This window comes from Nycticebus coucang, chromosome 7, assembly GCF_027406575.1.
Source record: "Nycticebus coucang isolate mNycCou1 chromosome 7, mNycCou1.pri, whole genome shotgun sequence".
Taxonomy (NCBI): Eukaryota; Metazoa; Chordata; class Mammalia; order Primates; family Lorisidae; genus Nycticebus; species Nycticebus coucang.
Genome location: NC_069786.1, coordinates 70,586,262 through 70,613,263, shown reverse-complemented (window position 1 = coordinate 70,613,263; position 27,002 = coordinate 70,586,262). Strand labels below are relative to the sequence as shown.

The following is a 27,002-nucleotide window of genomic DNA, read 5'->3' as shown; positions in this document are numbered from 1 at the left end:
GTCAATTAGGGAACTTAAAGATGCAATGGAAAGTATCAGCAACAGGTTAGACCATGCAGAAGAAAGAATTTCAGAGGTAGAAGAAAAAGTTTTTGAGATAACTCAGATAGTAAAAGAGGCAGAAAAGAAGAGAGAGAAAGCAGAACGTTCACTGTCAGAATTATGGGACTTTATGAAGCGTTCCAACATACGAGTTATAGGAATTCCAGAAGGGGAAGAAGAATGCCCCAGAGGAATGGAAGCCATACTAGAGAATATTATAAAAGAAAATTTCCCAAATATCACCAAAGATTCTGACACACTGCTTTCAGAGGGCTATCGGACCCCAGGTCGCCTCAACTCTAACCGAGCTTCTCCAAGACACATTGTGATGAACCTGTCCAAAGTCAAGACAAAAGAAAAGATTCTGCAAGCTGCCAGGAGTAAGCGCCAGTTGACCTACAGGGGCAAATCCATCAGAGTGACCGCAGACTTCTCTAATGAAACTTTCCAAGCAAGAAGACAATGGTCATCTACCTTTAATCTACTTAAACAGAACAATTTCCAGCCCAGAATTCTGTACCCTGCTAAGCTAAGCTTCAAAATTGATGGAGAAATCAAATCATTTACGGATATACAAACATTGAGGAAATTTGCCACAACAAGACCAGCCCTACAGGAAATACTTCAACCTGTTCTGCACACTGACCACCACAATGGATCAGCAGCAAAGTAAGAACTCAGAATTTAACGGACAGAACCTAACCTCCACACTGATGCAAAAGATAAAACTAAGCAATGGACTCTCACAAAATAAGACAAATAGAATACTACCACGCTTATCAATTATCTCAATACATGTTAATGGCTTGAATTCCCCACTGAAGAAACATAGATTGGTTGACTGGATTAAAAAACACAAGCCATCCATTTGCTGTCTGTAAGAAACACACCTGGCTTCAAAAGACAAATTAAAGCTCCAAGTCAAGGGTTGGAAGACAATTTTTCAGGCAAATGGAATTCAGAAGAAAAGAGGAGTTGCAATCTTATTTTCAGATACATGTGGATTTAAAGCAACTAAAGTCAAAAAAGACAAAGATGGTCACTTTATATTGGTCAAGGGAAAAATACAACAAGAAGACATTTCAATTCTAAATATTTATGCACCCAATTTAAATGGTCCCAGATTCTTGAAACAGACCTTACTCAGTCTGAGCAATATGATATCTGATAATACCATAATAACAGGGGACCTTAACACTCCTCTTACAGAGCTGGACAGATCCTCTAAACAGAAATTAAACAAGGATATAAGAGACTTAAATGAGACCCTAGAACAACTGTGCTTGATAGACGCATATAGAACACTCCATCCCAAAGATAAAGAGTATACATTCTTCTCATCACCCCATGGAACATTCTCCAAAATTGATCATATCCTGGGACATAAAACAAATATCAACAGAATCAAAAGAATTGAAATTTTACCTTGTATCTTCTCAGACCATAAGGCACTAAAGGTGGAACTCAACTCTAACAAAAATGCTCGACCCCACCCAAGGGCATGGAAATTAAACAATCTTCTGTTGAATAACAGATGGGTGCATGAAGAAATAAAACAGGAAATCGTTAACTTCCTTGAGCATAACAACAATGAAGACACAAGCTACCAAAACCTGTGGGATACTGCAAAAGCAGTTTTGAGAGGAAAATTCATCGCTTTAGATGCCTACATTCGAAAAACAGAAAGAGAGCACATCAACAATCTCACAAGAGATCTTCTGGAATTGGAAAAAGAAGAACAATCTAAGCTTAAACTCAGTAGAAGAAAAGAAATATCCAAAATCAAATCAGAGATCAATGAAATTGAAAACAAAAGAATCATTCAGAAAATTAATGAAACAAGGAGTTGGTTTTTTGAAAAAATAAATAAAATAGATAAACCATTGGCCAGACTAACGAGGAATAGAAAAGTAAAATCTCTAGTAACCTCAATCAGAAATGATAAAGGGGAAATAACAACTGATCCCACAGAGATACAAGTGATCATCTCTGAATACTACCAGAAACTCTATGCCCAGAAATTTGACAATGTGAAGGAAATGGATCAATATTTGGAATCACACCCTCTCCCTAGACTCAGCCAGGAAGAAATAGAGCTCCTGAACAGACCAATTTCAAGCACTGAGATCAAAGAAACAATAAAAAATCTTCCAACCAAAAAATGCCCTGGTCCAGATGGCTTCACTCCAGAATTCTATCAAACCTTCAAGGAAGAGCTTATTCCTGTACTGCAGAAATTATTCCAAAAAATTGAGGAAGAAGGAATCTTCCCCAACACATTCTATGAAGCAAACATCACCCTGATACCAAAACCAGGAAAAGACCCAAACAAAAAGGAGAATTTCAGACCAATCTCACTCATGAACATAGACGCAAAAATCCTCAACAAAATCCTAGCCAATAGATTACAGCTTATCATCAAAAAAGTCATTCATCATGATCAAGTAGGCTTCATCCCAGGGATGCAAGGCTGGTTTAACATACGCAAGTCCATAAACGTTATCCACCATATTAACAGAGGCAAAAATAAAGATCACATGATCCTCTCAATAGATGCAGAAAAAGCATTTGATAAAATCCAGCATCCTTTTCTAATTAGAACACTGAAGAGTATAGGCATAGGTGGCACATTTCTAAATCTGATTGAAGCTATCTATGAAAAACCCACAGCCAATATTTTACTGAATGGAGTAAAACTGAAAGCTTTTCCTCTTAGAACTGGAACCAGACAAGGTTGTCCTCTGTCACACTTACTATTCAACATAGTGATGGAAGTTCTAGCCAATACAATTAGGCAAGACAAGGAAATAAAGGGAATCCAAATGGGAGCAGAGGAGGTCAAACTCTCCCTCTTTGCTGACGACATGAGCTTATACTTAGAGAACCCCAAAGACTCAACCACAAGACTCCTAGAAGTCATCAAAAAATACAGTAATGTTTCAGGATATAAAATCAATGTCCACAAGTCAGTAGCCTTTGTGTACACCAATAACAGTCAAGATGAGAAGCTAATTAAGGACACAACTCCCTTCACCATAGTCTCAAAGAAAATGAAATACCTAGGAATATACCTAACAAAGGAGGTGAAGGACCTCTATAAAGAAAACTATGAAATCCTCAGAAAGGAAATAGCAGAGGATATTAACAAATGGAAGAACATACTATGCTCATGGATGGGAAGAATCAACATTGTTAAAATGTCTATACTTCCCAAAGCAATCTACCTATTCAATGCCATTCCTATCAAAATACCAACATCATACTTTGAAGATTTGGAAAAAATGATTCTGCATTTTGTATGGAACCGGAAAAAACCCCGTATAGCTAAGGCAGTTCTCTGGAACAAAAATAAAGCTGGGGGCATCAGCATACCAGATTTTAGTCTGTACTATAAAGCCATAGTGGTCAAGACAGCATGGTACTGGCACAAAAACAGAGACATAGACACTTGGAATCGAATTGAAAACCAAGAAATGAAACTAACATCTTACAACCACCTAATCTTTGATAAACCAAACAAGAACATACCTTGGGAGAAAGACTCCCTATTCAATAAATGGTGTTGGGAGAACTGGATGTCTACATGTAAAAGACTGAAACTGGACCCACACCTTTCCCCACTCACAAAAATTGATTCAAGATCGATAAGGGACTTAAATTTAACGCATGAAACAATAAAAAATCCTCCAAGAAAGCATAGGAAAAACAATGGAAGATATTGGCCTGGGGGAAGACTTCATGAAGAAGACTGCCATGGCAATTGCAACAACAACAAAAATAAACAAATGGGACTTCATTAAACTGAAAAGCTTCTGTACAGCTAAGGACACAATAACCAAAGCAAAGAGACAACCTACACAATGGGAACGGATATTTGCATATTTTCAATCAGACAAAAGCTTGATAACTAGGCTCTATGGAAAACTCAAATTAATCCACATGAAAAAAGCCAACAATCCCATATATCAGTGGGCAAGAGACATGAATAGAACTTTCTCGGGCGGCGCCTGTGGCTCAAGGAGTAGGGCGCTGGTCCCATATGCCAGAGGTGGTGGGTTCAAACCTAGCCCTGGCCAAAAACCACAAAAACAAAACAAAAAAAAAAAAAAAAAGAACTTTCTCTAAAGACGATAGACGAATGGCTAACAAACACATGAAAAAATGTTCATCATCTCTAATATATTAGAGAAATGCAAATCAAAACAACCCTGAGATATCATCTAACCCCAGTGAGAATGGCCCACATCACAAAATCTCAAAACTGCATGCTGGTGTGGATGTGGAGAGAAGGGAACACTTTTACACTGCTGGTGGGACTGCAAACTAGTACAACCTTTCTGGAAGGAAGTATGGAGAAACCTCAAAGCACTCAAGCTAGACCTCCCATTTGATCTTGCAATCCCATTACTGGGCATCTACCCAGAAGGAAAAAAATCCTTTTATCATAAGGACACTTGTACTAGACTGTTTACTGCAGCTCAATTTACAATCGCCAAAATGTGGAAACAGCCTAAATGCCCACCAACCCAGGAATGGATTAACAAGCTGTGGTATATGTATACCATGGAATACTATTCAGCCATTAAAAAAAATGGAGACTTTACATCCTTCGTATTAACCTGGATGGACGTGGAAGACATTATTCTTAGTAAAGCATCACAAGAATGGAGAAGCATGAATCCTATGTACTCAATTTTGATATGAGGACAATTAATGACAATTATGGTTATGGGGGGGAACAGAAAGAGGGAAGGAGGGAGGGAGGTGGGGCCTTGGTGTGTGTCACACTTTATGGGGGCAAGACATGATTGCAAGAGGGACTTTACCTAACAATTGCAATCAGTGTAACCTGGCTTATTGTACCCTCAATGAATCCCCAACAATAAAAAAAAAAAAGTTTAAAAAAAAAAATTATAACCTACAAGGGGAAGAATATTAGAACAACTGCAGATCTCTCTCTGCTGAAAGTTTTCAAGCCAGAAGAGGATGGCCATCGACCTTCAATCTCATAAAACAAAACAACTTTCAGCTCAGGATCCTGTGTCCAGCTAAATTGAGCTTCATTTATGACAGAGAAGTTAAATACTTTAATGACATACATACATTGAAGAAATTTGCCATAACCAAAGGTTATCCTCAGACCCATCCTCCATAATGACCAGCACAAGGCTCTATCACCAAAGTAAATGCACTCTGAAATTCTTGACCAAAACCCAATTTCCACAGTGGTGAAAAGATTCAAAATGTCCACTGGACTTTCGAAAAACTTGACAACCAAAATACTACCAGGCTTATCAATACCCTCAATTAACGTGAACGGTCTTAAGAGGCACAGGTTGGCTGTTTGGATACAAAAACTCAGGCCAGATGTCTGCTGCATACAAGAAGCTCATTTTACCTTAAAGGAAAGATATAGACTTAGGGTAAAGGGACGGGGATCTGTAATCCAGGCAAATGGAAATCAGAAAAAAGCAGGGGTGGCAATTTTATTTGCATATACACTAGGCTTTAAACCAACCAAGTAAGGAAAGACAAGGATGGCCACTTCATATTTGTTAAGGGAAACACTCAACATGATGAGATGTCAATTATTAACATTTATGTACCTAATCAGAATGCTCCTCAGTTTATAAGGGAGACCCTAACAGACGTGAACAATTTAACATCTTATAGCACCATAATAGTTGGAGATTTTAACACCCCTTTGGCAGTGTTGGATAGATCCTCCAATAAGAAACTAAGCAAAGAAATTATGGACTTAAACTTCACCATATAACAATTTAATTTAACAGACATCTACAGAACATTTCATCTTAACAAAACTGAATACACATTCTTCTCACCAGTCCATGGAACATCCTCCAAAATTGATCACCTCTTACGTCACAAGTCTAACTTCAGTAAATTTAAAAGTATAGAAATTATTCCTTGCATTTTCTTGGATCATGCAATAAAAGTTGAACTCACCAATAACAGGTATCTGCATACTCATACAAAGACATGGAAACTAAATAAGCTTATGTTGAATGATAGCAGGGTCATAGATGACATTAAGAAGGAAATTGCCAAATTTTTGGAACAAAACAATAATGAAGACACAAATTATCAGAACTTGTGGGATACTGCAGAGGCAGTCCTAACAGGGAAATTTATAGTGTTCCAACCCTCCCTCAAGAGAATGGAAAGAGAGGAAGTCAGTAACTTAATGAGACATCTTAAGTAACTGGAAAAGGAAGAACATTCCAACCCCAAACCAAGCAGAAGACAAGAAATAACTAAACTTAGAGCAGAATTAAATGAAATAAAAAACAAAAGAATTATTCAAAAGATCAATGATTCAAAAAGTTGGCTTTTTGAAAAATTCAACAAAATTGATAAACCTTTGGCCAACCTAGCCAAAAAGAAAATTAAAGTCTATAATATCATTAATCAGAAATGACAAAGGTGAAATAACAACAGACAACTCAGAAATTCAAAAAATCCTTAAGGAATACTACAAAAAACTTTATTCTTAGAAATATGAAAATCTGAAAGAAATTGACCAATACTTGGAAGCATGCCAACTTCCTAAACTTAATCAGAAAGAATTGGAAATGCTGAACAGGTGTATATCAAGTACTGAAATAGAATCAACTATACGAAATCTCCCCAAAAAGAAGAGTCCAGGACCAGATGGCTTCACATCAGAATTCTACCAAACCTTTAAGGAGGAACTAGTACCCATATTATGTAACCTTTTCTGAAACATCAGAAAAGAAGGAATACTTCCCAACACACTCTATGAAGCAAATATCACCCTGATCCCCAAACCAAAAAAAGATCCAACAAGAAAAGAAAACTATAAACCAATATCTTTAATGAACATAGATGCAAAAATATTCAATAAGATCCTAGCAAACAGAATCCAGCAACACATCAAACAAATTATACACTATGACCAAGTGGGTTTTATCCCAGGGTCTCAAGGTTGGTTCAATATACATAAATCTATAAATATAATACATCACATAAACAAACTAAAAAAATTAGACTGTATGATTATCTCAATAGATGCAGAAAAAGCTTTTGATAATATTCAGCATGCTTTCATGATCAGAACAGATAAGAAAATAGGTATAGAAGGGACATTTCTTAAACTGATAGAGGCCTTCTACAGCAAACCCACAGCCAATAACATACTGAATGGAGTAAAATAGAAAACATCTCCACACAGATCAGGAACTAGGCAAGGTTGCCCATTGTCTCCACTGCTTTTTAACATTGTAATGGAAGTCTTAGCCATTGCCATGAGGCAAGAGAAGGCGACCAAAGGTATACAAATAGGGTCAGAGGAGATCAAACTTTTACTCTTTGCAGATGATATGATTTTATACTGGGAAAACCCAAGGGACTCAACCACAAAACACTTAGAAGTGATCAAGGAATACAGTAGCATCTTAGGATACAAAATCAATACTCATAAATCAGTAGCTTTTTTTTTTTTGTAGAGACAGAGTCTCACTGTACCGCCCTCGGTAGAGTGCCGTGGCGTCACACGGCTCACAGCAACCTCTAACTCTTGGGCTTACGCGATTCTCTTGCCTCAGCCTCCCGAGCAGCTGGGACCACAGGCGCCCGCCACAACGCCCGGCTATTTTTTTTGTTGTTGCAGTTTGGCCGGGGCTGGGTTTGAACCTGCCACCCTCGGCATATGGGGCCGGTACCCTACTCACTGAGCCACAGGCACTGCCCAAATCAGTAGCTCTTATATATACCGATAATAGTCGAGTGGAAAAAACAGTCAAGAACTCTATTCCCTTTACAGTTTTGCCAAAGAAGATGAAATATTTGGAAATTTACCTAACAAAGGACATGAAAGATCTCTAGAAAGAGAATTATGAAACTCTGAGAAAAGAAATAGTTGAAGATGTTAACAAATGGGAAAACATACCATGCTCATGGCTAGGAAGAATCAACATTGTTAAAATGTCCATATTACCCATTTGTAAAGCAATTTACAAATTTAGTGCAATCCCTATCAAAGCACCACTGTCATACTTTAAAGATCTGGAAAAAATAGTACTTCATTTTATATGGAACCACTTTGAATAGCCAACACATTACTCAGAAATAAAAACAAATCAGGAGGAATCATGCTACCAGACTACAAAATATACTATAAATCTATGGTGATCCTAGTACTCTGAGAGGCCAAGGCAGGTGGATTGTTTGAGCTCAGGCATTCAAGACCAGCGTGAACAGGAGTGAGACCCCATCTCCACTAAAAATAGAAAAATTCACCAGTTACTTAGGAGGCTTAGGCAAGAGGATCAGAGCCCAAGAGTTTGAGGTTGCTGTGAGTTATGATGCCAGGGCATTCAACCCATGGTGACAGAGGGACACTCTGTCTTACAAAAAAAAAAAAAAAAGGAAAGAAAGAAACAAAGAGAGACTCAGATGGCAAAGTCAAACCTGGCTTAGTGCACTGATGGCCATGTGAAGCTAATGGGCCAATAGCCAATCTATACACAATGCCTAGGTGCACTTCCCCAATTTTTGTTTTTAGAGACACAGTCTCCCTCTGTCTCCCAGGCTACAGTGCAGTGGCCTGATGATAGCTTTCTGCAGCCTCAGCATCCTGGGCTCAAACAATCCTCCTACCTTAGCCTCCTGATTATGGGGGATGATAGGCACTTGCTACCACTCCCAGGTAATTAAAAAAATATTTTTGTAGAAATAGAATCTCATTATGTTGCCCAGATTGGTTTTGAACCCCCAGCCTCACGCAGTCTTCCTGCCTCAGCTTCCCAAAGTGTTGGGAGTACAGTCAGGACTACAGTGCCTGAGCAGAAGATGTAAATTCAGAATCAAGAAATATAACACTCTACAACCACAATCTATCAATCTACAGATTAGCAATCTATCAAATAAGTAAAAAAATCATAGGTAGAAAATTAAGATTAATATCAACTACATTTCTTTATGAGGCATGTTTTTATCAGAGCTATTGGGACTCTAGCACTTCATCTGGAATATGCTCATTGGATACTTGGCAAGTACTGTCAGTGGGACAGCTCCTGTGCTAATTTGGAAGGTCATCGTATATATTAATGGGCTTTTGCTAGTTTATTTTGCAAATAAGAAATGCCTTCAAATCTCAGTGGTTTATGAAAATAAAGGTTTATTTATCAGTCATGGTACATGTCAGCTGTTGTTCAGTTCAGTGAGTGCTCGTTTCAGGATCCAGGTGGAAGGAGGGACACCAGTAAGGACTACATTGTTGTGGCAAAGAGAAGAGCATGAGATGATTTTCAACCAGAGTGCTGTGAAAAATTTTAAACATCATTAATTAAAGTTTCTTCCAAAGAAGTTCAAAGCACAGTAAGTATACTCTTTTTTTTCTTTACTCTTTTTTTAAATCAACATAATGTATGTGTGCTGTGAAGTTTAACTATAGGTTCAAATACGCTGTGAGATAAAAAGTTGAAAAATACTGGTATAAAGAAGGCTAAACTATACAATGGCTTTTAAGCCTCTGTTTGGCTGATGGCACTGCTTGTGTCTCACATTTCACTGGTCAAAGCAAAATCACACAGTTAAACCTAATGTTAACAGAGTGGGAAAGTATTCACGTCCTATAGCAAGGTACTGGAAGTTACAAGGAAATGTGTATCATATATAATTCTCTTATAGGAAATGGGAATAATTGAGAACAAAAATGTAATCTACCATTATTAAAAGTGATGTGTCTCCTGAAAAAGAAATGCAATAGACTGTTGTGCTTTGATCATTTGAATAAGACCAATCTGATTGTTATGTAATATCCTTTCACATTTTATCACTTTCAACTTAAGAATCATGCAATGTTGACTGAGTGTGTTGCCTCACACCTGTAATCCCAGAACTTTTAAGTGGAAGAATTGCTTGAGGCCAGTAGTTGGAGATCAGCCTGGGCAACACAGCAAGACCCCAGCTCTACAAAAAATAATGATCTGTGTGTGATATCATGCCCCTGTAGTTCCAGCTACTCTTGAGAATGGCTTGAGTCCAGGAGTTCAAGTTTACAGTCTTGGGGCCACTGTACTCCAGCCTGGATGACACAGTGAGAGTCCGTCTCAACAACAACAAAAAAAAGAGCCCAGATGCAGTGGCTCACCCCTATAATCCTAGCACTCCAGGAGGCCAAGGCGGGTAGATTACTTGAGCTCATGAGTTTGAGACCAGCCTGAGCAAGAGTAAGACCCTGTCTCTACTAAAAATAGCTGGGTGTTGTGGGGCACCTGTAGTCCCAGCTACTCGGGAGGCTGAGACAAGAGGATTGCTGGAGCCCAGGAATGAGGTTACTATGAGCTATGACGCCACAGTATTCTGACCAGGACAACAGGGTGAGATTCTGTCTCAAAAATTAAGAAAAAAAGATCACAACCTTAGCTGGGCATTGTGGCTGGCACCTGTAGTCCCAGCTACTTGGGAGGCTGGGGCAAGAGAATCACTTAAGCCCAAGAGTTTGAGGTTGTTGTGAGCTGTGATGCCACGGCACTCTACTGGGGGCAACATAGTGAGACTCTGTCTCAAAAAAAAAGAAAAAAAGAAAAAGATTGCAACTTATAGGGAAATACAAACCATGCTACTTAGCAGTATTGCATCTTTTGAGTGGAAAGATGAGGTAGAAAATCTCCTTACCAGGAAGTCACTAACTAGTTCTGCCAAAGATAGCAACCATTCTCTATAACGGCAATGCCTAAAAGCATTTCTTCTCACTTATGGCTCATGTGTTCTTTCAATATAGCAGCCACCACCCTTCATAGTTCCTATTATTCATGTAACTCTGCTTCTGTCTTTTTTTTTTTTTTTTTTTGAGACAGTGTCTCACTTTGTCACCCTTGGTAGAGTGCTATGGCATCATAGCTCACAGCCACCTTAAACTCCTGGGCTTAAGTGATTCTCTTGCTTCAGCCTCCCAAGGAGCTGGGACTACAGGTTCCCATCACAACACCCTGCTACTTTTTAGAGACGAGGTCTCACTCTGGCTCAGGCTGGTCTTGACCTGTAAGCTCAGGCAATCCACCTGCCTTGGCCTCCCAAGTGCTGGGATTACAGGTGTGAGCCACCATGCCAGGCCTTGTAACTCTGTCTCTTAAAATTTATCCTATACTCAAAATCTTTTCTTGGAAGCATCATCATTGATTATTCTCCAGCATTCAATTGAGATGCCACATTGTTTGAAGCAAAATGTCAGTATGTATCCTTACACCATTTCTTCTATCTGTAATCATCCTGCATCCCCACTTAACCTCATCAGATAGGAGCTGGCTGGTTACCCTGGTGCCACACATATGTCTTAGGCAGGCAACTGTTTTTGATGAGCTGTGCTACCATACAGGTTTTCTACCTCTTATTTGGGATTCAGGAATTCTGGTCTGATGTCTGGTATGATTTATATTCTTCTGAAAGAGATTGAGCTCCAACACAGTTTCAAGGACCTTAATTTTCATCTTTTGTTTGATCCCACCCTATTTTCAAATTCCCATTATGTGCGATGATCTTCCATTATCAATATGATGATATTGTTGCTTTATTTTGTTTATTAGTTCATGTAAGAGAATCACTTCTGAAACCTACATGTTGCCTATAAGAGGAAAAGTGTCTGTCATTATTATTGGGTGAGATGGGTCATCAAAGAGATTCTGGATATTAGGTGACCCGATAGAGTGGGTAAAGGTGAGATTGTTCATTGAGCATAGAACTTCCCTCTGATGTTGGAAGGTGCAGAGTGGAGAATTTGAGGTTCCTAAGGATGAAAATGAGCAACCGAGTGGAAGATCCAACAAAGAGGCATAAACTTTTTTTTTTTTTTTTTTTTTTGTGGTTTTTGGCCGGGGCTGGGTTTGAACCCGCCACCTCCAGCATATGGGACCGGCGCCCCACTCCTTGAGCCACAGGCGCTGCCCAGGCATAAACTTTTGAACTTGAAGAGTCTTAAATTGCCTTGCATGCCCCAGTGGGATGGTCACATAAGAGGGAGCACACACCTACCTAGGAGGCTGAGGCTGAAGGATCTCTTCAAAGCCTGGAGTTTGAGACCAGCCTAGGCAATATAGACCTTACCTCCACAAAATTAAAAAAAAAGAGAAAAGGTGGAACACTCACAACAGAAACTAGGATGGATGAAATCACTAAAGATGCAAATGTCCTTTAAAACCCTTCACAGCTGGGCATGATGGCTCAGGACTGCAATCCCAGATACTCAGGAGACGGAAGCAGAAGGATCACTTGAACAATTATAAGTTACTGCAGCCCACAAGAGTTGAGGGCTGCAGTAACTTATAATTTAGCAACTGTACTCTAGTAGCCTTGGCAACAGAGTAAGACTTTTTTTTTTTGAGACAGAGTCCCAAATTATGTTGCTCTCGGTAGAGTGCTGTAGCATCACAGCTCACAGCAACCTCAAACTCTTGGGCTTAAACGATTCTCTTGCCTCAGCTTCCCGAGTAGCTGGGATTACAGGCACCCGCCACAACGCCCGGCTATTTTTGGTTGCAGTTGTCATTGTTGTTTAGCAGTCCCGGGCCAGGCTAGAACCTGCCAGACTCGGTGTATGTGGTCGGCGCCCTACCCACTGAGCTATGGACGCTGAGCCAGACTTTTTGTTTCTTTAAAAATAAAGCCTTCATAATTCATCAGCAAAAGTGCCTCAGGAATTCCACCAAAAAGGACTAAGATCATGGGACAACATGAAAGCGATGAGTGGACAGCATTCCTCTAAGAAATTGTTTTAAAAACCACCTTATCGAGGTATAATTTGCATAGAAAAACTATACATATTTAGTGATATCTCATTGTGGTTTTGATTTACATTTCCCCGAAGGTTAGTGATGTTAAGCACTTTTCATGTACCTGTTGGCCATGTATATGTCTTCTTTGGAAAAACATACCAGGTCTTTTGTATTTCAGGTCTTGAAAAATATATTTAGGTCTTTTGCCCATTTTTAAATTGGGCTATTTGAGCCCTCCTTCCTTCCGTCTTTCCTTCCTTCCTTCCTTTCCTCTGAGTTGTAGGAGTTTCTTATGTTTTGTTATTAATCCCTTATCAGATGATGGTTTGCAAATATTTTTTCTCTTTCTGTAGGTTGACTTTTCATTTTGTCGATTGTTTCCTTTGCTGTGCAAGTGCTATTTACTTTGACGTAATTTCACTTACCCATTTTTGCTTTCATTGCCTATGCTTTTGGTGTCATATCTGAGAAACCATTGCCAAGACCAATGTCAAAAAGCATTTCCCTATTTTTTTCTAGGGGTTTTATGGTTTTAGATTCCCACCATCATGGGAGAGTACTGGAATAGTACTGGAAGGGTTAAGGTTAGGGTTTCTAGGCCAGGCCTGGTGGCTCATGCCTATAATCCCAGCATTCTGGCAGGCTGAGGCAGGTAGATTGCCTGAGCTCATGAGTTCCACACCAATCTGAGCCAGAGCAAGACCTTGTCTCTAAAAACTAACCAGTGTTAGGGTGGGTGCCTGTAGTTTCAGCTACTTGGGAGGCTGAGACAAGAGGATCATTTGAGCCTGAGAGTTTGAGGTTGCTGTGAGCTGTGACACCATAGCACTCTACCAGGGGCAACAAAGTGAGACTCTATCTCAAAAAAAAAAAAAAAAGGTTAGGGTTTCTAGCACTGGAAGTCCTAGCCAGAACAGACAAGAAAAATAAATAAATAAAAGGCATTCAAATTGGAAAGGAAGAAGTAAAATAATCTCTGTTTGCTGATGGCATGATTTATATTTAATAAAAAACACTAAAGATGCCACAAAACCCCTGTCACAACTAATAACTTTGGTAATTGGCAAAATCAAAATCAATATACAGGCAGAGTGGGGTGGCTCACTCCACCAGTAATCCTAGCACCCTGGGAAGCTGAGGTGGATGGATTGCTTGAGTTCAGGAGTTCGAGAGCAGCCTGAGCAAGACTGAGACCCTTGTCTCTACTAAAAACAGAAAAACTAGCTGAGCATCACGGCAGGTGTCTGTAGTCCCAGCTACCCAATTGGCTGAGGCAGGAGGATTAGTTGAGCCCAAGAATTTGAGGTTGCTATGAGGTATGATGATGCCATGGCACTCTACCCAGGGTGACAGAGTGAGACTTTGTCTCAGAAAAAAAGAGAAAAAAATCAACATACAAAAATCAGTTGCATTTCTATACCCTAAGAATGAATTATTGAAAAGGAAATTAAGAGAACAATCCCATTTATAATATTATCAAAAGAATAACATACTTAGAAATAAACTTAACTAAGGAGTTGAGAAAAACTTATATGTTGAAAACCATAAAACAAAAGAATTTTTAAAAGACACAAATAAATGGAAAGACAAGTATAGTCACCATTGTAATAATTAATATTATTAAAATATTCATAACTGCTCAAAACAATCCATAGATTCATAGACATCCCTATTATAATCCCAATGGCATTTTTATAGGAATAGAAAAATATCCTCAAATTCATATGGAACCATAAAAGACTCTGAAAAGCCAAACCAATCTAGAGCTTCACATTTCCTGATTTTAAAATATATTTCAAAGCTATAGTAATCAAAACTTTACTGGCGTAAAGACAGATATAGAGACAATGGAACAGAAAGAGACCAATGGAACAGAAATAAATCTACACTTTTATAGTCAACTGATGTTTCACAAGAATGCCACAGATACACTGTGGGGAAAGGACAGTCTCTTTAATAAATGGTTTTGGGAAAACTGGATATTCATAAGCAAAATTATTAAATTGGACCATTATCTTATACCATACACAAAAATCAACTCAAAATAGATTAAAAACTTAAATGTGAAACACTGAGAAATTCTGAAACTAGAGCTATATTTCTCTCCCTTGCTTCTCTAGAAGTTAGCAAAGGCAGAACTCAAGAGACAAGGTGGCTGGGCATGGTGCCTCAGGCCTTAATCCTAGCACTTTGGGAGGCTGAGGTAGGAGGATTTCTTGAGGTTAGGAGTTCAAGACAAGCTTGAACAAGAGCAAAACCCCTCTCCACAAAAAGTAGAGCAATTAGCTGGGCATGGTGGTGGGCACTTGTAGTCTCAGCTATTGGGGAGGCTAAGACAGGAGAATCACTTGAGCCCAGGAATTTGAGGTTGCAGTGAGCTATGATGACACTGCTGCACTTTAGCCAGGGTGACAGAGCAAGAACCTGTCTCAAATAAAAACAATCCCAAAGAAACAAAAGACAGAGACAAAGTGGCTGGTGGCAGTGGCTAGGACCTTGGACCACATCCTGTGATAAGAACCAGTGGATGTTTTCTGGAAGAGACAGAGAATTCTGTTAGTTCTGTGTTAGTATCCATCCAAATTGTGCTCTGACCAGCAGCCTGAGCAGTTTCTCCCTGTATGGAACTTAGGGAAGAAGCAAGGAATGAGGAAAGGGCTATATCAGCTGATGCCAATCTGAGGCTTAGGGCTAGTTTTGTAGATAATGAATTTGTGTTCTGTAAACTCCAAAAAGGAAAAGGGAAATCTGCTCCTTTCTCCGGGGAAGAGGGGTTGATACTTTAGTCAGACTCCAAAAAAACTAATTAGGTCACAATTTCCTGTGGGCAGGGTCACTGTGATTAAAGATGTGAATTTCCTTCTCCTCCTTGCTTTTTGGAGCATGGATCTTCTGTTCCAAACAGATATTTTGCTCTCTTTCAGAAATTTTCTCCTCACTGATGCAGCAGATGGGATAAAATGAGCTCAGGCCTGCTTCTTTGGGGAAAATTGAATCACCTTTCTCTCTATCCTTTTTAATTAGGTGCTTTGGTTCTTAGGTTAAGTTCCTTGCAGGAAGGGAATAGTTTTTCTTGTTTCAGGTAAACCTACCTATGTTCTTAAGTACTTTAAACCTTTTCTCCTTGTCCTCATAAGCAAAGGAGATTTTTAACTTTTTTTTCTTTCTTTCTTTCTTTTTTTTTTTTTTGTGCATTGAGAATATCTATCAAGAACAGGATACAACAATCCAAACCTGTTCTCAATCTGATTTCATTCAGTCTCCCATGAGCAACATCAAAGAAAGAAGGCAGGATTTTCCGAACTACCAAATGTGTTCATTGGTGGTCAGAGTCCAGGTCTACAGATGGCAAGCTCACATATGTTGTAAGTGTTTGCTTGGGCTCATGGTGGGATAAGCAATGTGCTATGCAACGGACCTATAGTAAACATGTTAGATAATCCACACGCTACAGGTGTTTTACATATAACATTCTTTTATGTGTAAAACTGGGGAGAAAATAGCTGTTCCACAGCTGTTCCTATCCCAGCATGCCTTTTCTTTGAAAGAATAATGAACATATATTGCTCCCTGCACATTCTCTATTTTTGCTGTCACAAAGATTATATCTAGGAGGCATGTAATTCTAGAAGATCTATTTGATGATGGGTGGATACTATAAATTGATTTGGCCAAATTTCTGGAAGTTGCACCCAACTATCCTGCCCCCTTTGAAGGGCCACATAGGATGACAATTTCTCTGCTGCTGGCCTTCTGAGTCTCTGCTGTGGCAGACAGAAGGCCCAGCATCATGCGAATCACTTTAGTGCTCAGACTCTCCCCATACAGTGCTCCAGTAAGGAGCAAATCTGTGTTGGTGGGAAGGTGACCCCTAGTCATAGTGGTAACAGTAAAGGGCAGTGGTGTTAACGGTGCAGCCTAGAACCCACTTTCAAGCTTTCAGACTTGATAGGGTAACCTAGAGAGGGTGTGTGTCACAACAGGAAGCTAACTGTGGGGATCACTGGATGGACTGCTATTGGAATCTGGCACCATGCCAAGAGCCCCAGCCCAGATGGTAGCCCTAGAATTCAGCTGCTCACCAGAAATTGTTCTAATTTGATGGCCTTGTCTGTTGGGAGTAGGAAGAAAGGAATGTAACATGGGAGCATTCCCTAGAGCTTCAAAGGAGTAGCATGAAGCGGGAGTGTTTGCCACTTTCTGGTTCCTTTTATTTCTGATTTATGACATGATTTAGATGCAAGAATTCTCAAAAAATGAATTATTATTTCAGACAAACATCTTTGTTCCTATCTGATCAGAATTTAGTGAATTCTTTTTGTTTTTTGTTTGTTTGTTTGTTTGAGACGTAGTCTTAATCTGTTGCCCTGGGTAGAGTGCTGTGACATCAGCCTAGCTCACAACCACCTTAAACTCCTTGGCTTAAGTGATCCTCCTATCTCAAGCTGGGACTTGGGTGTGCACCAACCACGCCTGGCTAATTTTTCTATTTTTAGTAGTGATATGGTCTCATGCTTGCTAAGACTGGTCTCAAACTCCTGGCCTCAAAGGATCCTCCTGCCTCGGCCTTCCAGAGTGCTAGTATTATAGGTATGAGCCATTGGTGCTTATTCTGGTTTTTTTGTTTGTTTTTTGAGTTTAACTGAAATATATAGCCTTGTTACACACTAGGTTCAGAAACAGTAATTTATTTTCCCAGGATCTCTTGCAGTGATGGATGCAGATTCATGTTATATAGATGAGTCAGTGACTATGTGTGCACTTATAACTCTACAAATATTTATTGATTATACAGTACTTGAAAAATAGGCTAAAAAATGAGCCAATAATGGATTTACTAGGAAAGAGATTAAGGTCTCCATATCAAAACATCCAGATGAAATGTCAAAAATGTCCAACATCCAGATGTCTGGAATATTTTCCAGAGCGTTATCATCATGGGACAATATAAATATAGCTTACAAATATTGATTTCCACTCTGTGACCACTTCTGTTAAATTTTTCTAGGTTTAAATGATTACTTCCATTCAATGCTTCAGTTAAAAATCCACATTATTGGCTGGGCATGTTAGCTCATGCATGGAATCCTAGCACCTTAGAAGGCTGCGGTGGAGGATCGTTTGAGGCCAGGAGTTCGAGACCAGCCTGAGCAACAAACATAGCGAGACTATGATCTTTACTAAAAATACAAAAGATTGGCTCAGCGGCTAGGGCGCCAGCCACATACACCAGAGCTGGTGGGTTCGAATCCAGCCTGGGCCTGCCAAACAACAATGACAACTATAACCAAAAAATGCCCAGGCATTATGGTGGAGGCCTGTACTCCCAGCTACTTGGTAGGCTGAGGTGAGAGAATTGCTTAAGCCCAAGAGTTTGAGGTTGCTGTGAGCTGTGACACCATGGCACTCTACTGAGGGTGACATAGTGAGACTCTATCATAAATAAATAAATAAACAAACAAACAAAAAATTATCCAGGTATGATGGTGCATGCCTATAGTCCCAGCCATTTTTGGAGGTTGAGGCAGGACAATTGCTTGAGCCCAGGAGTTAGAGGTTACAGTAAGCTATGATGATGCCAACATGCTCTAGCCTAGAAAACAGAGCAAGACTCTGCCTCAAAAAAAGAAAATCCACCTTAATAGAAGTATCTCTGCCCTCAAAATGCTCTGCTTGACAAAGACACTTCACTTTCCAACTGTTGCTGTTATCTTCTCTTCCTCCCTGTTCTTTTTCTTCTTCAAAAGAAAATCATGAATAATTCAAAGAAAATTTCATAAAATTCACCCTTTGAAAGTTTACAATTCAGTGGCTTTTAGAATATATATTCACAATGTTGTATGATCATCACCACTATATAATTCCTGGAACATTTTTATCACTCCCCAAAGAAACCCTGTACTCATTAGCAGGAACTTCTCATTCCCTCATTCACTTAGCCCTTGGCAACCACTAATCTACTTTCTTTCTCTATGGGTTTTCCTATTCAGGACATTTCACATAAAATGAATCATACAATATGTGGCATTTTGTGTCTGGCTTTTTTCACTCAACATAATGTTTTATGTTTTAACCTGAGTTAAACAAAATAGAAAATTTTGGACGATTTTCCAAAATGGTTGTATTACTTTACATTTCTACTGTTAGTGTATGAGGGACCCAGTTCCTCTGTATCTTTATCAACACTTGTTACGGTCTTTCTGCTACGGCCATACCTGCAGTTGTGAAATGGTATCTCATTGTGATTTTGATTTGAATTTCCCTAATGATTAATGTTGAATATCATTGATGTGCTTATTGGTTATTTGTATATCTTCTCTGAAGAAATGTTGATTGAAATTTCTTTCACTATTTTTAAATAGTAGACCAGGTACGGTGGCTCATGCCTGTAATCCCAGCACTGTGGGAGGCCAAGGCGGGTGGATTGCCTGAGCTCAGGAGTTCAAGACCAGCCTGAGCAAGAGTGATAACTCATCTCCAAAAATAGCCAGGCGCCATGGTGGGTGCCTGTAGTCCCAGCTACTTGGGAGGCTGAGGCAAGAGAATCACTTAAACCCATTAGTTTGAGGTTGTTGTGAGCTGTGATGCTACGGCATTCCACTGACGGTGACAAAGTGCGACTCTGTCTCAAAAAAAAAATTGGTTTGTTGGGTGGTGCCTGTGGCTCAGTGGGTAGGGTGCCGGTCCCATATGCCGGAGGTGGCGGGTTCAAACCCAGCCCCGGCCAAAAAAAAAAAAAAATTTGGTTTGTCTTTTTATTATTAATCTTTAGCTGTGGTAGTTCTTTATATAATCTGGGCAATACATCTTTATGAGATACATAATTTGTAAATACTTTCTTCTAGGGCAGGTGCTATGTTCTAACCTGTATAATCCCAGCACTCTGGGAGGCTAAGGTGGCAGGATTTCTTGAGCTCAGGAGTTCAAGACCAGCCTAAGTAAGAGTGACACCTCACTTCTACTAAAAATAGAAAAAAAACAGCCAGGCATTGTGGTGGGTACCTGTAGTCCCAGCTACTCAGGAGGTTGAGGCAAGAGAAACTCTTGAGCTCAGGAGCTTGAGGTTGCTGTGAGCTATGAAGCCATAGCACTCTACCCAGGGTGACTGAGTGAGACTCTGTCTCAAAAACAAAAACAAAAACAACTTTCTTCTATTCTGTAGGTTATCTTTTCACTTTTCTTGATAATGTCCTTTGAAGCACAATAGTTTTGAGTCTAATTTTTCTATTTTTTTCCTTTGGCTGCTTGTGCTTTATGAGTTATACATAGCTAAGAAATCAAGGGCACAAAGATTAACTTCTGTGTTTTCTTCTGAGAGCTTTATAGTGTTAGCTCTTACACTTAGGTTATTTATTTATTTAGAGATACGGTCTAGCTATGTCATCTGGGCTAGAAGTGCAATGGTGTCATCATAGCTCACTGTAGACTCAAAGTGCGGCTCAAGTGATTCTCCTACCTCAGCCTCCTGAGTAGCTAGGAATATAGGCACACATAACCATGCCTGGCTAATTTTTCTTTTCTTTCTTTCTTTTTTTTTTTTTTTTTAATTTTTTCTATTTTTTTGTAGAGATGGGGTCCCACTGTTGCATATTCCAGTCTTGAACTCCTGATCTCAAGCAGTTCTCCTGCTTTGGGCTCCTTAAGTGCTAGGATGACAGGTGTGAACCACTATGCCCAGTCACTTTACCTGTTTTAATTTTTTTTTTTTATGTCTTGTAAGATAGGGGTCTGACTTAGTTCTTTTGCATTCAAATAGCTATTCATTTTCTAAGTAATTTTTGCTTCTATTTAAAAATATGCAAAGTATTAGAAAGTAAGTAATATAATTCAAATGAAATATGCTTTTTTTTTTTTTTGAGATAAGAGTCTTGCTCTGTTGCTTTGGTCAGAGTGGAGGAGTATTCGTCGCAGCTCATTGCAACCTCAAATTCCTAGCTCAAGTGATCCTCTCACCTCAGTCTCCCAGAGTGCAAGGATTACAGGCATGAGCCACCATGCCTAGCCTTTTCCCCCTATTTTTAATAGACACAGGGTCACTTTTGCTTAGACTGGTTTTCAAATCCTGAGGTCAGGCTGGTCTTTAAATCCTGACCTCAAGAGATCCTTCTGCCTCAGTCTCTCAGAGTACTAGGATTAGAGGTGTGAGCTACCACATTCAGCCTGAAATACAGTATCAATAATAAAGTAAGGACTCAGATAGCCGGGCGTGGTGGGAGGCGCCTGTAGTCCCAGTTACTCAGAAGGCTGAGACAAGACAATCGCCTAAGCCCAGGAGTTGGAGGTTGCTGTGAGCTATGTGACGCCATGGCACTCCACCGAGGGCAATAAAGTGAGACTTTGTCTCTTAAAAAGAAAAAAAATAGTAAGGACTCAGAATTTACTGGTGTCTAGGTTCCAGTCTAAGTGACTCTGGTTCTCATCTAAGGGAGATTATTAAATCTGTTTTGCTTAACTTTGTAATCACTGGAGCATCATAACTTAGTAAAACTGTCTGAAACACCAGCAGTCCATAGGTTTTTGTGTTTTAAAAGGACATTTTCAAAAATCGAACTGCCTGAGTTGACTCTGAATTCTTTAGTTGGCAATTGGTAGTCTCAACATGAAGCAGACATAGTTTTTAACCAATAGTGAAGAGTACATTTTATATGTCTTATTTTAGCATTACTTTCTCTCCTTATTTTTATAGCTATGATTGGACAGCCAATATTTTCAGCTTTACCCTCTTATTTCGTGGCATTTATTGACTTGGCTTTAGTCAATTGGAGTTGTTATACTTGAATCCTGTTCTTTCATCACCCGTAATTCTTTCTTGCCTGTTTATAACTAGAAGTGTGGAGTTATTTTATTCAGAAGTGGTCAGTGAAATCAATCATCCCAGTAGAAAGAGTATCTCAAATTGGCAAAGTTTGGCTTCATCTACCTCATTTTTAAAATTAGTGCACTGCCAGCTGAGCATTTCTGGTGGAGAAAATATTGGCTACCTTTGAAAATGATGTAGACAAAAAAAAAAAAAAGGCAGAGAGAGCAGTGTGCCTATATTCCTCAATGACATTCATACCTAAAGCTATTCTCCAACCTGGCCACTGTGGAACTGCCATTCTAACAAGCAGATGATGTAAGCAGAATGTGAATTATTAATGCCCCATAGCATTGTCACCAACAGGCCACAAAATCTATTTAAAAAATTCTTTTACATACATAGTGGCTTCTGCTATGGCACTGTGTGCTCTCAAAGCTGCAGATACATTTTAGAAAACACTGATGAAGCCATTACTGCTCTGTCCATTTGTTCATAGTATATATCATTATTCAAGAAATTTAAGAACCATAATGATGGAAAATCACACAGAAAGAAAAGAAAAGGAACATGGACTCTGTCAGAAACAAGGGCTACATTTTTATTCAAGAGGTCCCTAATGATGGAAAATCACAGTGAAAGGCAGAGGCGAAACCAGGATCCCAGAAAGGACCTGACACACATCAGTAGTACAAGTAGGAGAACAGTCACAGCAGACACATAAAAATAAAGAAAAACAAAATTAACGAGAGACAAGCTATACTGGGGCTGACGCACAAAACAGCAACAAATCACAGCAAATTCTGAAGATTAATTTCAAAGAATCTTCTGAAATAAGCAAGGAGACAGACAGCATCAATATTAATGAAGCTGAAATGGAGCTCCAAAAGAGCCACAGCACAAAATGGCACATGAAATATTTTGTTTTTAAATGGATTGTAGATTGGATCACAGGACCATCAGGAAAATGAAGGGACATTCACAGGAACATCATAACAGGGCCAGCTGTGTGATAAGCAATTACAACATCAGTGCTAAAATCTCCAATGTAAGAGAAAAACATCAGTGTTGAAATAAAAGAAAATGTCAACAGTCTGCTGATGAGGTATAAGAAAGTGAATAATAGATTGTATTGAGACTCAATAGCCTACACTGTGTCAATATCAAATGTCTTTGATAAAAACAGATTGAGCAGACAATAGGCATTTGAAGAAAGATCCGAATTTGATTCCATCTTGTATTGCACTCAATTTCCCTTCAGACTGTCAGTGGAGACGGCCCTGGAATCAGCCCTGTGTTTCCATTGCTTAAACTACTTGCTAGTTGTAGAGTGGATGCTTTTGGGAGCTGTATAACTTTGATAGGTTCCTGGAATTCTGTGGGTGTATTTCTCATCCCTATAAATCACATTTTAAAATAAATAGTTTCAATGTGTTAATAGCGTCGGCTACTTAGAGGAATGGTATAGTCCTGATTTTTATAAAATGAAGGTGTTGATATTAAAGGCACGTGGTCATAGTCTCATTGGTTATGGGGCCACAGCACGCTGACCTCTGCCCAGGTCCTTGTGCTGTGTTAGCAAGGGATCCTGATAATTCCACTGGGCATTTCCATCACTGTGTGTACCACAGAAGGAGAAAATAACACCCACTTCGAGCTTTTTTCTTCTCCTGTAGCTCTACGACATTTATGACTGCAGGTTGTTGAGGTATTTTAACCACTAGCTGAGCCTGTTTGGAGTGGAAGGAAGAGCCTAGTGAGGATCACTTTCCGTTCACAGTTAGCAAAGCAAGTCATGTCTGGCTAAAAACAGCCCGAAAAGCCAGTTTCTTTGTCAGTCTCTCCTAGAAAGACGGGTGGGAAGTTATGGGGTGTTTCTGGAGAACTTAAACTAGGGAGGCTTCTTACAAACCTTTGCTCTCTGCATTACCGCATGGAAATAATATTAGCATTGTGGTGGTTTAAAATTATGCTCACAGATTCTTTCTCATTCTTCCCTTTAGGAGGTGGTACTTAATTCCCCTCTCCTTGATAGCTGGCTGGACTTCATGACAAATAGGTGATGAAAATGATGGGTCCTGACTTTAAAGACCAGGTCATAAAAAGCCTTTAGGTTTCTTCCTTGCACTTTCTTGAATTACTTACTCTGAGGAAGGCAGTTGCCATCTCCTGAGGACACTCAAGCAATCCTATGAAAAGACCCCATGGTGAGGAACAGAAGCCTCTCACCAACAGTCTGGAATAAGTGAGGTCTTTTGCTAAGAATAGTAGTAATGAGCCGTCGTCCTCTAGCCCTAGTCAACTTTCAGAGGACTGCAGTTCTGGACAACGTCTTGGCAACGGTTTGGATTGGGATAGTGATGGTGAGAAGAAAACAGATAATTTTGTAGCCTAAAGGTATAATTGATAAACCGTCTAGAATATGGTTCTATCTTTCTTTACCAGACTCCCCCCACTAAATTTTCGTGTTCTCTTGCTTTCTCAGAGAAAGTAAATGCCACTAGCCTGGAATTCTCTCAATGTCTTGGTAACACACCTATAGCCTGCACTGCACCTATAACCTCTGTTCCTCCAACATCAGTGGAAGAGGCCTCCACTCTCCTGTGTACGGCCTCACCTTCATCCTAGCTTCCACTCTCTTCTTTCTCAGAGAACTTAAACTACTATGGCCTTTTCCTGTTCTTAACTTTAATCTATCTCTATTGGCTCCTTTCCATTGATATTTAAGTATCTCTCATTTTAAAGGTTCTTTGAAATACAAAGTAGTGAGTACAACTAAATTGAGTTAACTTATAAAACCCAGGAGGAGCTTTAATGAAAGAACCTGACTCCTCCAACTGCAATAAGCATCTTCCTAGAAAGCCTTTGTACCTCATATGCCAATGATTTATTCATTTAAAACAAATATTTGTTAAGCACTGTCTGGGATAGTGAAGGAAAGCAGGACATATTTTCATTACTCCGGCCTCATCAAGAGTGAGACCCTCGTCTCTACTAAAAATAAAGCTTAGCTCCAAAATTCCAACTGGAAAAAATATATATATATATATTTGTATATATTTGTGAGTGTCTTAGTTAGAAAGTTAGAGAGCCAAGCAAGTTTTCCTTGTAGTTGGAAGGTATACCCATAAATAAGGACTAAAATGCTTAGCCATTTGGATGAAGCATTCTACCAAAACCATTTATTCTACTACTTGTCAATAAGAAACAGAAGAAGGAAGGAAGGAAGGAAGGAAGGAAGTTAGTTAGTTGTAATCCTAGCACTCTGGGAGGCTGAGGGGGGTGGATTGCCTGAGCTCACAGGTTTGAGACCAGCCTGAGCCAGAGTGAGACCTCTCTCTAAAAACAGCCCGGCGTTGTGGCAGCACCTGTAGTCCCAGCTACTTGGGAGGCTGAGGCAAGGGAATCACTTGAGCCCAAGAGTTGGAGGTTGCTGTGAGCTATGCTGTCACAGCACTCTACTGAGGATGACAAAGTGAGATTCTGACTCAAAAAAGAAGAAGAAGAAAAAAAAAGAAACAAATCTAGGCTGAGCATGGTGGCTCACACCTGTAACTAGCACTTTGGGAGGCCAAGGGGGTAGGATTACTTGAGTGCAGGAATTTGAGAACAACCTGACCTCCTCTCTACAAAACATAGTCTTCTCTCTACCAACAAGAAAAGAAGCCCGGCAACGGGCACGGACGGGGCTGGGGCTGCCGCCTTCGACGGTTCCGAACCGAGTGCGGAGCGGCCGGGGTTCCCTGAGCTCTTGAGGCTGCCTGCCTGGGGCGTCCCTGCGCGACCCTCTGCCTGGCGTCCGCGTCTCTGCAGTGCACCGAACAGCTGCGGACTGGGATGCGCACCCCTCTGGCTCCCAGGAGCCAGGGCAGTGAGGTCGCAGGCCTTCCCTATGCTGATGGCGAGCTCATCCCCAGGGAGCCCAGTTTCTTTCCTGAGGACAAGGAAGAGGCTATGACACTGGCCTCGCCTGAGGGCCCCCAGGAGTCAGACATGGACAGCCCCATGGAGAGCACCCAGAGCCTGGAGGGGTCTGTCCCGAGTCCTGCTGAAGAGAAGGACCGGGGCCTGTTTCTGCCAGAGGACAAGGCCCTGGTCCACACTCCCTCCAGGACCACATCAGACCTGTCTACACACTCCACTGCCTCCCTCATCAGCAACGAGGAACAGTTTGAAGACCATGGGGAGGGGGATGATGTGGACTGTGCCCCCAGCAGCCCCTGCCTGATGATGAGATCAGGACCAACGTCTACTCAGACCTGGGGCCTTCAGGGTCTTCCAGTGCCGGGCAGACACCTAGGAAAATGCGGCGCGCATACAACAGTGAATCATTGGATGTGTACTGCTCTCAGAGCTGCACGATCAACCTCCTGAATGACTTGGAAGCCCGGCTGAGAAACTTGAAGGCCAACAGCCCCAACCGAAAGATTTCCAGCACAGTCTTTGGACGGCAGCTAATGCACAACAGCAACTTCAGCAGCAGCAATGGCAGCACGGAAGACCTGTTCCGGGACAGCATCGACTCCAGTGACAATGACATCACAGAAAAGGTGAGCTTTCTGGAAAACAAGGTGACGGAAGTGGAGAATGACAGCCTGACCAATGGGGACCTGAAGAGCAAGCTGAAGCAGGAGAACACGCAGCTGGTGTACCGGGCCCACAAGCTGGAGGGGATGGTGAAGGACCAGGAGGCCGAGGCTCAGCAGGCCCTGGAGGAGGAGATGCGGTGACACGGCGAGGCCTACAGCAAGCTGGAAAGGGCGAAGACCACTGAGGTCGAGCTGCTCAAACGACAGTAACGCGGCTCAAGTCTCAAACAGAGAAACTGGATGAGGAGCGGCAGCGCAAGTCCGACCGGCTGGAGGACACCAGCCTGCGACTCAAGGATGAGATGGACTTGTACAAGCGCATGACGGACAAGCTGCAGCAGAACCGCCTAGAGTTCCAGAAGGAGCGGGAGGCCACGCAGGAGCTCATCGAGGACTTCCCGAAGGAGCCTGAGCATCTGCAGATGTACAAGTTGGACTGCGAGCGGCCAGGCCAGGCCGAAGTGCATCCTCTGGCCTGGGCGAGTTCAGTCCCAGTCCCAGAGATAGAGCTGGAGAACCAGGTCAAGCGGCTCAAGCAGAAGAATCATAAGCTGCGGGATGGACAGATTCTGAGACTGTCAGACTTGAATGGACAGATTCTGAGCCTCAGCCTCTACGAAGCAAAGAACCTTTTTGCCACCCAGACCAAAGCCCAGTCCCTGGCTGCAGAAATAGACAGGGCCTCATGTGATGAGCTAATAATGGAAGCCTTAAAGGAACAGGAGGAGATCAACTTCCGGCTGCTGTCCTGGACCACAGCCCCTCCATCCTTGAGATCAAACACTAAGACATGGGGGCTGGCTGCAGAGCAGCCTCAGG

General features: G+C 40.8%; 1 long non-coding RNA gene and 1 pseudogene across 1 annotated transcript in view; one reads left to right on the top strand and one right to left on the bottom strand.

The window, feature by feature from the left end:
- LOC128590835 (uncharacterized) overlaps positions 1-27,002 on the bottom strand; it is an 89,679-nt gene that overhangs the window by 27,277 nt on the left and 35,400 nt on the right. The window lies entirely within an intron of this gene.
- LOC128590834 (rab11 family-interacting protein 4-like) lies at positions 25,432-26,970 on the top strand (annotated as a pseudogene).